The sequence below is a fragment of the Myotis brandtii genome, unplaced genomic scaffold (genome assembly GCF_000412655.1).
Source record: "Myotis brandtii unplaced genomic scaffold, ASM41265v1 scaffold687, whole genome shotgun sequence".
NCBI lineage: Eukaryota > Metazoa > Chordata > Mammalia > Chiroptera > Vespertilionidae > Myotis > Myotis brandtii.
The window spans coordinates 1,395,624-1,408,184 of NW_005370687.1; the positions used below are offsets into that span (position 1 = coordinate 1,395,624).

At 47.1% G+C, this 12,561-nt stretch overlaps 1 long non-coding RNA gene across 1 annotated transcript; it reads right to left on the reverse strand.

Annotated features, from left to right (window-relative positions):
* Positions 1–362: 362 nt before the first annotated feature.
* On the reverse strand, positions 363–1,031 carry LOC106723976. Its single transcript, XR_001359729.1, has 3 exons — positions 1,017–1,031; positions 510–570; positions 363–400 (listed from the first exon to the last, which is right to left on the reverse strand). It is a non-coding gene; the product is annotated as an uncharacterized LOC106723976 (long non-coding RNA).
* Between the last annotated feature and the right edge of the window lie 11,530 nt (positions 1,032–12,561).

Here is a 12,561-nt window from a genome sequence, read left to right on the forward strand (position 1 = left end):
GGTTGCCAAGGGTGCAGAGGGAGGAGAGGAGGGATGAAGAGGTGGAGCACAGGGCATTTTGGGCAGTGAAACTATTCTGTGTGACATGTAATGCTGGATCCTGACATTATGCAATTCACACAATCCATGGGACGTACAACACAGAGTGAATCCTAATGTACACTGTGGACTTTAGTTAATAATGCACCAACACTGGTTCACCAATTGTAGCAGATAACCGCATAATGCAAGATGTTAACACAGGCATACCTTGTGTTATTGCGCTTCACAAATACTGCTTTAAAAAAAATTGAAGGTTTGTGGCAATTCACTGAGTAAACATTAACAGGAGTTTGGAAGAAGTTGATTCCAACCCTCATGGATGACTTTGAGGGGCTCAGGATTTCAGTGGAGGAAGTAACTGCAGATGTGGTGGAAACAGCAAGAGAACTAGAGTTAGAAGTGGAGTCTGAAGATGTGACTGAGTGGCTGCATCTCGTGATAAAACTTTAACGGATGAGGAGTCTTACCGGTGAACAAAGAAAGCGGTTTCTTGAGATAGAATCTACTTTGGTGGAGATGCTGTGAAGACTGTTGAAATGACAACAAAGGATTTAGAATGTTACGTAAACTTAGTTGATAAATCAGGGTTGAGAGGGCTGGCTCCAATTTTGAAAGTTCTACTGCAGGTAGAATGCTATCAAACAGCATCACAAGCTACAGAGAATCAGTCGTGAAAGGAAGAGTCAACCCATGCTGCAAACTTCATTGTCTTATTTTAAGAATCTGCCACAGCCACACCACCCTTCAGCAACCACTACCCTGATCAGTCAGCAGACATCGACATCGAGGCACAACCCTCCACTAGCAAAAAGATTATGACTCGTATGATTGCTGAAGGCTCAGATAACGGGGAGCAGTTACTAGTTATGTACACTGTATTTTAACACATAATGCTAATGCTCGCTTATAGACTGCGGTATAGTGTCAACATAACTTTTATATGCATAGAGAAACCCAAAACTTCTATGACTCACATTATTGCAACATTTGCTTTACTGTCGTGGTCTGGAACGGAACCTGAAATATCTCCGAGGTCTGCTTAAAATAGGGGAAACTGGGAACGGAGGTGGGGGGAAGTATATGGGATTACTCTGTACTTTGTTCAATTTTTCTGTATACTTAAAACTGCTCTAAGAAATAAAGTCTATTAATAAAAAAAAAATCCCAACCATGGATGTTGGCAACACCAGGAGGCTGGCCCACGCATGCGCTGCTGATGGCACTAGACTCCCCAGAGGGCAGTCCGTCAATGCCGAACCCCACTGGGGAAAGTTCTGCATCTGAGAGCTAATAACCTCGTCTTCGTAATTCATCCCACAAAAGGAGTCCACAGAAAACAAGAGCTATCTGCACAAGGATGCCTGTTTAAACATTTTAGACAAGAACCACGGACCATCTGGATTAATGGAGAAGGGTTTGCAAATTAATGCTAAGTGAAAAAAGACATCAGCTCACAGAAACCTTAACTCCAAGTGAGATGATGGTAGAAGAGGCCAAGAAGAGATGAATAGTTGTGCTGAAAGGGGTATAATCTTTAAAAAAAAATAAGGTCGCTGACATGAGTAGGTAGCGGCATTGGGCTGAGGTAATTCTCCAGTGGACACGAAACCCGTTTGCTTGGTTGCCAGCTCCTCCCTAGGATTTTCCTTTATTCTCCCACAGCCTCTCTATTACTCCCTGCACCGCACCCCTCCTTGGTACTGCACTGCAAAGAGAGGTGTCTGTTCTTCCTCTAATGCACGCCAGTGTGAGTGCTGAGGTCGAGAACAAATTCCTCTGGAATTTTTCTTCCTTTTTTCTAACCACCAAAGGCCCAGTTACCTCTTTTGAATATATTTTTAAATGCAATGTTCTTCAAACTAGACTGTTGTGCTCTGTGTATCTTCTGGAACGGAGTGTCATGGTGGGGCTCCACGATTCAGTACCTACCCTGACCTCTAGGTAGTCTATATATTCCTTTTGACTCTGAGAGTCTGTTTATTAAAGCCTGGGACAGTGGAGCAGGAAAGATTTAGAACAGAAGAAGCAACAGGAGAGCCGGGCGGGGCTGCTCTGGCTCTAAGACGTGTTTCAGGGAAGAAATGAGCCGAGGCGGGGCTGCTGTTAGCTCACCGGGAAGTCAGAGGAAGGGGGCCTTGGGGACAGGTTCAGGGAGTGAGCCCGGGACAAGCTGCCGCTGCCCATTGCTCCCCCGGCTGCAAGTGTTGTGGGGACCCTTAGCATTTAGGAGATGCGCGCCTGAGAGGGAAGAAAGGCATGGGCATGCTCCGGGGAGGGAGCGCACGCTATGTACATTCTTAACTCAAATCAATGTTCATGATGCCAAAGGGAAACAGGCATCACGTCCTGGGAGTACACACTGGTACAAGCTCTATGTGGAGCAATTTGCTGTATCAATCAAAATTAGCAATGTATACACCACCTGACCCAGCAATTTCAGGTCTAGTCCAAGGTTATTCATGGCATCCTTGTATGCACTAATAACAAAAAATTAGAAATAGCATAAATAGAAGAAGCAACAGGAGAGCTGGGGTGGGGATGCTTTGGCTCTCTAGAAATACAGGACTTCTTTACTATGTAGACATTAATAAATGAGGGAGCCCTTAACATATTGACATGAAAAACTAAAATATAGGTTGGACAAAAGTAGGGTTAGAGTTGTGAGTACACAAAACAGCTTATTCTTGTATTATTATTTATTAATTATTGTATTATTTTCCACACAAACAATTGTAAACCTACTTTTGCCCCACCCTGTATATTAAATAAAAATGCAAGGTATAAAACAGTGCCTTTTGTATGCACCCATGGGCATTAAAAAATAATCTGTGGAAAGATAATTAAGAAATTATTAACCAGGGTTGCCTGTGGAAGGCTGAGTGACTGGGGCAAAACAAGAGAAGGGTGACTTTTCACTATGTATCTTTCTTTTTTTAAATATATTTTTATTGGTATCAGAGAGGAAGCGAGAGGGAGAGAGAGAAACATCAATGATGAAAGAGAATCATTGATTAGCTGCCTCCTGCACGCTCCACACTGGGGGTCAAGTCCGCAACCCAGGCATATGGCCTCGACTGGAATCAAACCCGGGTCCCTTCATTCCGCAGGCCGACACTCTATCCACTGAGCCAAACTGGCCAGCGCTGTATTTTTCATACTTAAAAAACCCCCAAAAGCCTCATGAATGTATTACCTATGTAAAAGAAATAAAAATCTTATCTAATGAAGAGGGAATATGCAAATTGACCATTACACCGTAATGGTCCAGATGGCTGCGCCCACAGCAGAGGTAGGTATTCCGTAACACAAGATGGCTGCGCCCACAGCGGAGGCCGAGTTCCTGTAACAAGCCTTAACGAGCAATCGGCAGGGACCTGAGGCTGCGTGGCGCTTGGCCCCCCCACCCAGTGGGGCTTGACAGGGGACCTCAGGCCATGCCCCCTGCCCGGCGGGGCTTGATGGGGGATCTCAGGCCACGTCCCCCACCCGGCGGGGCTTGACAAGGACCTCAAGGCATGCCCCCTACCCTGGCCCGAGCTGGGGGACCTCAGGCCATGCCCCCTGCCCGGCGGGGCTTGATGGGGGATCTCAGGCCACGTCCCCCACCCGTCAGGGTTTGATGGGGGACCTCAAGGCACATTCCCTTCCCTGGCCCAGGCTGGGGGACCTCAGGCCATGTCCCCCGCCCCTAGTGCCGGGCCAGGGGACCTGAGGCTGTGCCCCCCGCCTGGCAGGGCTTGATAAGCGTGGGACCAGCCGGGTCTGGGTCTCGCGTGATTTTGGGGGCGCACGTGCATGAGCGGGGACTTGACTCTGGGTCCCGTGGTGTGCACCCCCTGCCAGGTGCTGGGCCAGGGGACCTGAGGCTGCGCCCCCGCCCAATGGGGCTTGACAAGGGTGGGGTCGGCGGGGTCTGGATCTCGCCCAATGGAGTTGGGGCCTGCTGGGTCTGGGTCTCACGCGATTTTTAGGCGCCACAGGTGGGCGGGGACTTGAGTCTGGGTCCTGCGGCATGCCCCAGACTCTGACAGGAGGAAGATTTTCATATACATTTTACGAATTTTCTTTCATCTCTGACACTTCAATTATAGAGAAAGGCAAATAGCAATATTAAAATATTTCCTCTAGCCCTAACCGGTTTGGCTCAGTGGATAGAGCGTCGGCCTGCAGACTGAAAGGTCCCAGGTTCGATTCCGGCCAAGGGCACGTACCTTGGTTGAGGGCACATCCCCAGTAGAAGGTGTGCAGGAGGCAGCTGATCGATGTTTCTAACTCTCTATTCCTCTCCCTTCCTCTCTGTGAAAAATCAATAAAATATATTTTAAAAAAATATTTCTTCTAATTAATCCCCTTTTAATGTGCACAAATTTTGTGCACCGGGCCACTAGTAAATGAATAAAAGAAGACAGTTTAAAAGCATGCTCTGCATTCCCTTTGTTGGTTACAGGAATATCTATGATTCTCTGTGAGGCATGGCTAGTCCAGTGCTGACAGGATAGAGTCCATGATGTTACAGATTTGTAGCAAAACCACATCTGAAAACATAGCTTCACAATTCCTGTATGCCATTCTAGAGCATCACATGGAACGCGAGGCAACAGCAAATCTACATGGGACCTGAGGAAACACTGTGTGTCCCAGCCTGGCCACCAGGCTGGGTCCTGCAGGAATAGTGGCTAAGCAGGCTTTACCTCCCCCCTCACTGTTTTTTTAATTTCCCTTCACCCACGGATATGTTCATTGATTTTTAGAGAGAGAGGAAGGGAGAAACATCGGATCAGTTGCCTCCCTTATGCGTCCCAACCAGGGATCGAACCTGCAACCCAGGTATGTGCCCTGACCAGGAATTGAACCCACAACCTTTTTGGTGTATGGGACAGCGCTCCAACCAACTGGGTCTCCTGGCCAGGGGGCTCCTCACTGTTTTTAAGGTCCCAGGACAGTACTTCCTAGGTTAAGAGGATGAGCTCAGATGCAGAGAACTGGTCTCAGGTACCCCTGCCTCACCCTCCACATCCAAGCCTCAGGCCAGTTCTAAATCTCCAGGGGCCCCCTGTTCCTCGGTTCCTAACTGTGTGGGTCTCATGCTTTATCAAAATCCCAAAGCAGCAGGGACTTCCACTAAATGCAGGGGTCCTCAAACTTTTTAAACAGGGGGCCAGTTCACTGTCCTTCAGACCGTTGGAGGGCTGGACTATAGTTTAAAAAAAAAAACTATGAACAAATTCCTATGCACAGTGCACATATCTTATTTTGAAGTAAAAAAACAAAACGGGAACAAATACAATATTTGTATTTGCATGTGGCCCGCAGGCCGTAGTTTGAGGAACCTGAAATAGAGTCAGGCGGTGAGAAACACTACCAAGCTAAAAAACTACCCCTGGGCTGCTCAGAGATGCATCCTTCACCGAGGGCAGGCTTGGATGTGTAACCCAGCGGCACCGAAGAAGCATCTGACGCCCCACTGAGACAGTCTGAATGCTGTGAGGCATTGGATGTCGCATCCCACACGGCAGCTCTTTCTGATGCTGAACTGCATTTCTACCAGCAAAACCAAGATGACTGCACAGCATAGGTGAGCTCCCCACAGGGTCACTCTCATTTCCATACCGTTACTGACAGTGGCCAGGGCAGGAGGCCCCTGCGGTTTTGTCAGTAGTTTAATGCCACCTGTTAAAGACAATGGCTTCAGCTGCACTTGGATTTGTGTCTCAGAGTCTCTGTTTAGCTTGTCAGAGACTCTCTTTGCAATATAAACATTGACATCTAAATGACATAAGGGTAAACACGCGGAGCCTGTGCTACCAGACGCAGTGAGGAGATGAACCCTGCCATATGTTTTCCTTACACTCGACTCTTTTGGGGGGAAAATAACACACTCCTACTTTCCGTTATACTGCTTATAATTCAAGTTCCTGGGGAGCATGCGTTTCAGCTCAATCAGCACCTAACAAAGAATGTGCCCACAGATACTAGTACTAGGTCACATTGTGAATTGAGCTCTTTAGCTCAAATCTGAATTCTAAATCAGCGCCACTTATTGTGAACTAAATCCAGTTGAAACTCCACAGACTTCCATCTACTCTAGAACTATGAGCTCCTTAAGAGAAGTTCCTAGCAGAGGAGTAAATGTTAAGTGGAGGAAAGGAACTGAGTCCCACCACCCTAACTCTCCACCAGCCCCAACTAGGATGACCAGTTTCCCCACTTGGAATACTACCTTGCCTCATCCTGACGTCCATGTTCAGTTTTCTCCCACACGCAGGTCAAAAACAAGGTTTCCATGGTTAACACCACACCAGACAACAGACTCCAGCCCGTTCCCTCTGCACTTGGCAGTGAAGCTACACCAGGCGGCTTAAAGGCACGGGTGCACCTTCTATGCCATCATAGCCCCTGGATCCAGCATAGCACCCAGCGCAAGGTAGGTACTCTCTATACATTACTTTAGGGAGAGAGGGAGGGAGATGCCGCCACCTTATGTAGGGTTCAGCACAAAATAATCTCAAGCTTACAGATGTATTACCTTCTTTACTCTAAGCACTAATTCATCAACCCTAGTCTAAAGCAGCCATTTCGCAGATAAAGATACAGAGGCCAGAGCTGCAGAGGCGTCCCAAAGGATCACACAGCTCCACAGTGGCAGAGCCGGCCTCACACCTGAACCGCCTTCCCACCATACTCCTTCGTCTCTTCCCCAGTAATAGTGTTCTTTTAGTTCCCAGGAGAGCAGAAACCTACTCATGTCTAACATGCTTGTAAATCCAGCTGCTTGCTCAATATCCCCATATCCCCCCAAAAATCTCAACGTTGACATGTTCCAAAGTGAATTCCTTATCTTCCCCTTCTCACAACCTCCTCCTCCCCCAGGCCCCTGATTTTTACTAAATGGGAACTCCATCCTTTAGTTGCTCAGGCCAAAAATGAGGGAGCCATCCTCACCTTCTCTACTTCTTTCACCTGCAGCATCCAATCTATCAGCAAATCCTGTTGGCTCCTCTTTCAAAATATATATCCAGACTCCAACCACTTCTCACTCTTTACTGCTTTACTTTGGGTCCAAGCCACCAACTTCTTTTGCCTGGACCATTGCAGTAGCCTCCTAACCAGTTTCCCTTCTCCCCCTCTCGGCCCCTACACTTTTCAACACAGCAGCCAGAATGATCCTTTATGTCAGTTATTGTCACTTATCTGCCTAGAATCCTCTAACGCAGCGGTTCTCAACCTGTGGGTTGCGACCCCTTTGGCGGTCGAACGACCCTTCCACAGGGGTCTCCTAAGACCATCAAATATTTACATTAGGATTCATAACAGTAGCAACATTACAGTTATGAAGTAGCAACGAAAATAATTTTATGGTTGGGTCACAACATGAGGAACTGTATTTAAAGGGCCAGAAGGTTGAGAACCACTGCTAATGACTCCCACCTCACTCACAATTCACAATAAAATCCAGTGCCAATGAGGCCCAATGTTATCTGTCACTAGCCCGCTCCCATCCCTACATCTCCTGCTGTTTGCTCGCTCACCTGACTACAGCCATACTCACAGGCATCCTCATGTTTCTCAAACATACGAGGCATCCTCCTGCCTCAGGACCGGCGTACTTGCTATGCCCACCGACTGGAATACATTTCCTCCACATGTACACTTGGCTCATTCCTTAACTTCATTCAGTTCTTTGCTCAAACGTTAGCTTTTTAGTGGGACCTTCTCTGTCTACTCTATTTCAAATGTAATACCCTGACTCCTGGTATTCCCTACTTCTCTTCTCAGCTTAATTTTCTCAAGATATACTTTCCTTATTTGTTTATTGTATGTCTCTCCCTCATCCACTCCCCAAAAGGTGAGCTCTTTAAGTCCTGGAACTTTGTTTTATTCAGTGCTGTACCCCCAGGGAACAGTACCTGGCCTCTAGCAGATCCACCAGACATTTGTAGAATGGACGAGTGAATGAACGAACATCGGTACCTTTAGAATCTTCCAGTAATAGAAAGGTTTTAGACCAGAAGAACCTAGTTGAATCTGATCTCTCCCCGCCTCCCCCATGGCCTTGTCTTCTTCTGAGGTCCAGTCCAGTCCAGTCTATTACCACCAGAAACCACACCTGGGCTGGGACTCACGGAAGGGCCAGAGCCACAGGTGCTTGTTGCCAGGATGTTACAATTCCCAGGCCATCAGGTACAGGATTCTGCAGGGTGCTAATTTTTGTATTTAGCATCCTGGTATCTCACAAACAGAAGAGGTCAAAGATAGGCCAGGACTAAAAATACTACCAACCTAGATAATGGTACTGACTCAGCAACAGCTCAGTTACTTTGAGGTGTTTTCCAAGGAACTGTGCTAAACTCTCACTTGTTCATCTAGCTGCCCTTTTTTAAAAACACACACACACACACACACACACAAAACCACAAAACAATTATATTATGGATTTCAAACATACACAACAGAAGAATAGTATAATGAACCCCATGAACCCATTACCCAACTTCAACAATTATCAACATTTTGTTAATTTGGTTTCTTCTATTCTGTCTCTGAAACCCCCACTGAATATTTCATCTAGCTGTTTTTTTAAGAACTGGTCTATATATGACAGACCCTGGCCTTGTAACCACGGTATTCTAGCAAGTATGTCAACCTAATCGCTAATCTTACCAGAATACAGTAAAAACAAGCACTTATACCATTCCCCCACTGGAGCAATGACTAAAAAAAAAGAGATGTCTAAATTCCAGACTGTTAAAATCAAGGAACTCTGCCCACTGTCACCTTTAGAAGGATTTGCGGAGAGGGCTGTTGTAGCTACAAGTGAATGTAGATGTAAGCTGTTTCTGTTTTCACTTGTTTGTACTGATGTAAAATTTCTGAATGTGTTCATTCAACCCAGTATTTACTGACTACCTGAAAATATGAGGGACAGGATTAAGATGACAGAAGGTAAAGAAAGCCCAGTCTCTCTTCTCAAAGAAATCACAGTGGGGGTGGGAGGCTGGGTGAGAAGAATACACAAATAACAAAGATACAAAGCAGCATAAATACTGTGCCCTAAGAAAGATTAAATAAACCTAAGGCAAAAACTCTGTTTAATTTAATCCCGGCCAGCGTAAACTAGGCAGGTTTGAGGGCAAGAGGAGTAATGGAGCAAGTGGTTGAACATCGACCTATGCCCAGGTTGTGGTCTCCATCCCAGTGTGTGTGTGATGCGGGGGAGGGGTGGCGAGGGGGCGCGTGCAGGAGGCAGCCCATCAATGTTTCTCTCCCATCACTGATGTTTCTATCTTTCTCTCCCTCTCCCTTCCACTCTGAAATCAATAAAAATATATTTAAAAAACAAACCCACAGCCCCATCCGGTCTGGCTCAGTGGATAGAGCCTCAGCCTGCGGACTGACAGGTTCTAGGTTTGATTCCGGACAAGAGCACATACCTAGGCTGCAGGTTTGATCCCTGGCCCTGGTCAGGGCGCGTGCAGGAGGCAACCAACCAATGTGTCTCTCTCACAGCATATTTCTCTGTCTTTCCCCTTCCTTTCCACCATCTCTAAAAATCAATGGAAAAATATCTTTGGGTGAGGATTAAAAAAAAAAAAAAGTAAATAAATAAATAAAATAAACCCACGGAATTTGTAGACCCTGCAGTTTACCCCTCCTTAACTCTGGGTTATGCCCTCTGCTATATTTATTGCTGTAGAGTCAATAAGTACATTACAGGAGGCCTGGGAATTTGGTGACCCACAGAACAGACTTTTGGATGTGAATCTTTAAGGTTACATTTTGCTACTCACCAGTCTTCTGGTGGGAGAGGATAGGAAAGTCCTCCCAGGGCTTGGAAAACAATGGAGCTAATTCAATGCAGGCAGAAGCTGACACTCAAAGCATTCTACCCCGAGGGCATATACAGCAAGCAGTTTCATAAACAGGATAGGGTCGTGGGAGTGGGTCAAGGACACAAGGTTAGATTGATTCAGAAGAATTTCCTTGCTCTCTAAAGGACTGTGAACTTGGTGATCTATTATCAGAACTTTCCAGAGAATTGTGTAGTTCTTTGGACAAGCCAAAGAGGCCAATGGTTTGGACAGTGCTGTGTGTGAAGGAAGGAGAGGGCTGAGTGGCAGGGTCGTTCATGTGGCCCTGGAGTTAGATGCACAGGAAAAAGGAAGAAGGCAGAGTTGGGATGGGAGAGAGGTTTACATTATAATCGATGTTATCAAGATTGGTGAGGTGAGGATGGTTGGGAGAAAAATAAGGGAAACGAAGAGGATACTGTGAGAAGGGACAGGGGCACAGGGAGAGGGAAAAGGTGATAGATGATTCGGGTTTGAAAAGGACATCACTGATGAAAATGAGGAAAATGCCAGGAGATCCGGGAATCTGAGAGGCAGGATCTCACAGCTTATTGGACAGAGTGTAAAAAGGAGGATCTTAAGATGAAAGGGTTATAAGCTGAGTGAAGGCAGTCACTACATCAGAGCTAATTACTAGTAGATGAAGGTTTAGGTAAAGGATGGCAGAAGGGATGCAGCTACAACACTAGAAGAGACTGAAAATAGGAAGAGATCATATGAGGAAAGACTGCAGGGCTAGAGGGCGTTAGAGTATATGAATTCCTGTGGGTAAGGAACTTAATAGGATGAGAGGATCTGGGATAAAATGTCAATGAAGTAGGAGACACTTTAGGGTGAAATAATGAAGTGAGAAGGAGCTCCAAGGACTCTTAGGGTGAGATGACAACTGGACAAAGAATGAAGAGAGTAATGTATTAAGGTGCAGGGGTGTCAGGGCATGTGGGGTCAAAAGTCATGAACAATGGGTTGAGGAAGTCACAAAGCCATGGGGCAAAGGGTCACAGAAACCTTGAGCTTTGTGGAATGAGTTGATATAGGGCTTAGGAATCTATCTATCTATCTATCTATCTATCTATCTATCTATCTATCTATCTATCTATCTGGCTAATATGCAAAGTATCCCCTCAGGAGTTCGACCAGGAGACCTAGAGTTCGATTGCTCGCTATGACATGTGCTGACCACCAGGGAGCAGCATGGAACATGGCAGGCCACCAGCGGCGGGGCACTGAGGGAGCGAGGGAAGGAGGCAGGGAGGTGGGGAACCTGATCGGCCCTGATCGCTGGCCAGACCTAGGGACCCTACCTGTGCACGAATTTCGTGCACTGAGCCTCTAGGCTGAGGCTGACCTAGAAAACTAGATAGGTTTGAGGGCTCGAGAGGTAACAGAGCAAATGGGTTTTGAAGACTGGGTTCAAATCCCAGCTGTGATACCTATCTGAGTTTCAGGTTCTTCATTTATTTAAAACCAATTCAAAACAAACAAAAATGGGAAATGGTGGTGGATATAATAGCAACCATCTCATGAGGTTGTTGAAGGGTAAACATGGGCCAGGCAAGGTGCCAAGTGCTTTGGACACATTATCTCAGGCACTACTATCATCCTCACTTAACAAGAGCGGAGATGAGGGTTCGGAGAGGCTAAATGGTATGCCTGAGGTGCCACAGCTGAAGGGCTACAGTCACACTAGAACTCGGGTCTCTTATCACATCAATGCCTAGAGCTGAAGCATTCTGCTGTGCTGCTTGGCAAGCATGTTAACTGATGGGGCCTGATCAAGGGAAGTGGGTACGGACTATTAAGAGTGTAGGGGGTCAGGGGAGTGAGAGAATAGGGACCAGGAAGCAAGTGGACCCTGGGATGAGGTTACCAGAGTAAACTCCTTAGGGCACAAAATGATTGCAAAGGAGTATTATCTTGACTGAGAATTGCAGACTTTCACAGCTGGAAATAAACTCAGGTCCTTTAACCCAAACTGATCATAATACAGATGAGAAGCTGAGGTCCAGAGTGAAGAAAGGGCTTCTCCCAGGTTCCCAAAGCACAACCCCGGCAGAGCCAGGGCCCACACACTCAACCAGAATTATTTTGGCGCCTCCAACCATTACTACTTCGTATTTATCTCCATATCTTCCTGGCACCAGCATGGTGCTAGGGCATTTTTAAATCACGTGCCGATTGACACTGGCGGGCTGGGTGCAGCGAGGATTGTCAGTGGGGGTGACTTTAGGATGAAGGGGGGACATGGAATGAATACCATGAGGTAACAGGGCAAAGAACGGCTGATCAGGCATTGAGGGTTTGCAGATGACTGGGTGGGAACCTACGGAAGGAGGCTTGAGAGTCACCAAGTTTGCGGGAGAACACGGTAGAAAGGGCGGGGTTACGGGACCAGCGGGGTCACTGAGGTTTGCGGTCATCAAGGAGGGGCGTGGGGATCTCGGGTCCGGAGTGACTGTGTGAAACTGAGGGAGTCACTGAGCTGGGGGGTCCCTGCGCAGAGCTGGGGAAGTTCCTAGGTTGTCGGAGTCAATGACGAAGAATTGAGGGTTCCCTGGGAAGGTCTTAGGGTCAGTTGGTGGGGTGTGGGGCCACGGAGGTGGAGGCGGGCGCCGCCACGGGTGGGGTTTGGGAGTCCTGGGGGAGGAGCAGCAGGCGGAATGGAGGGGAG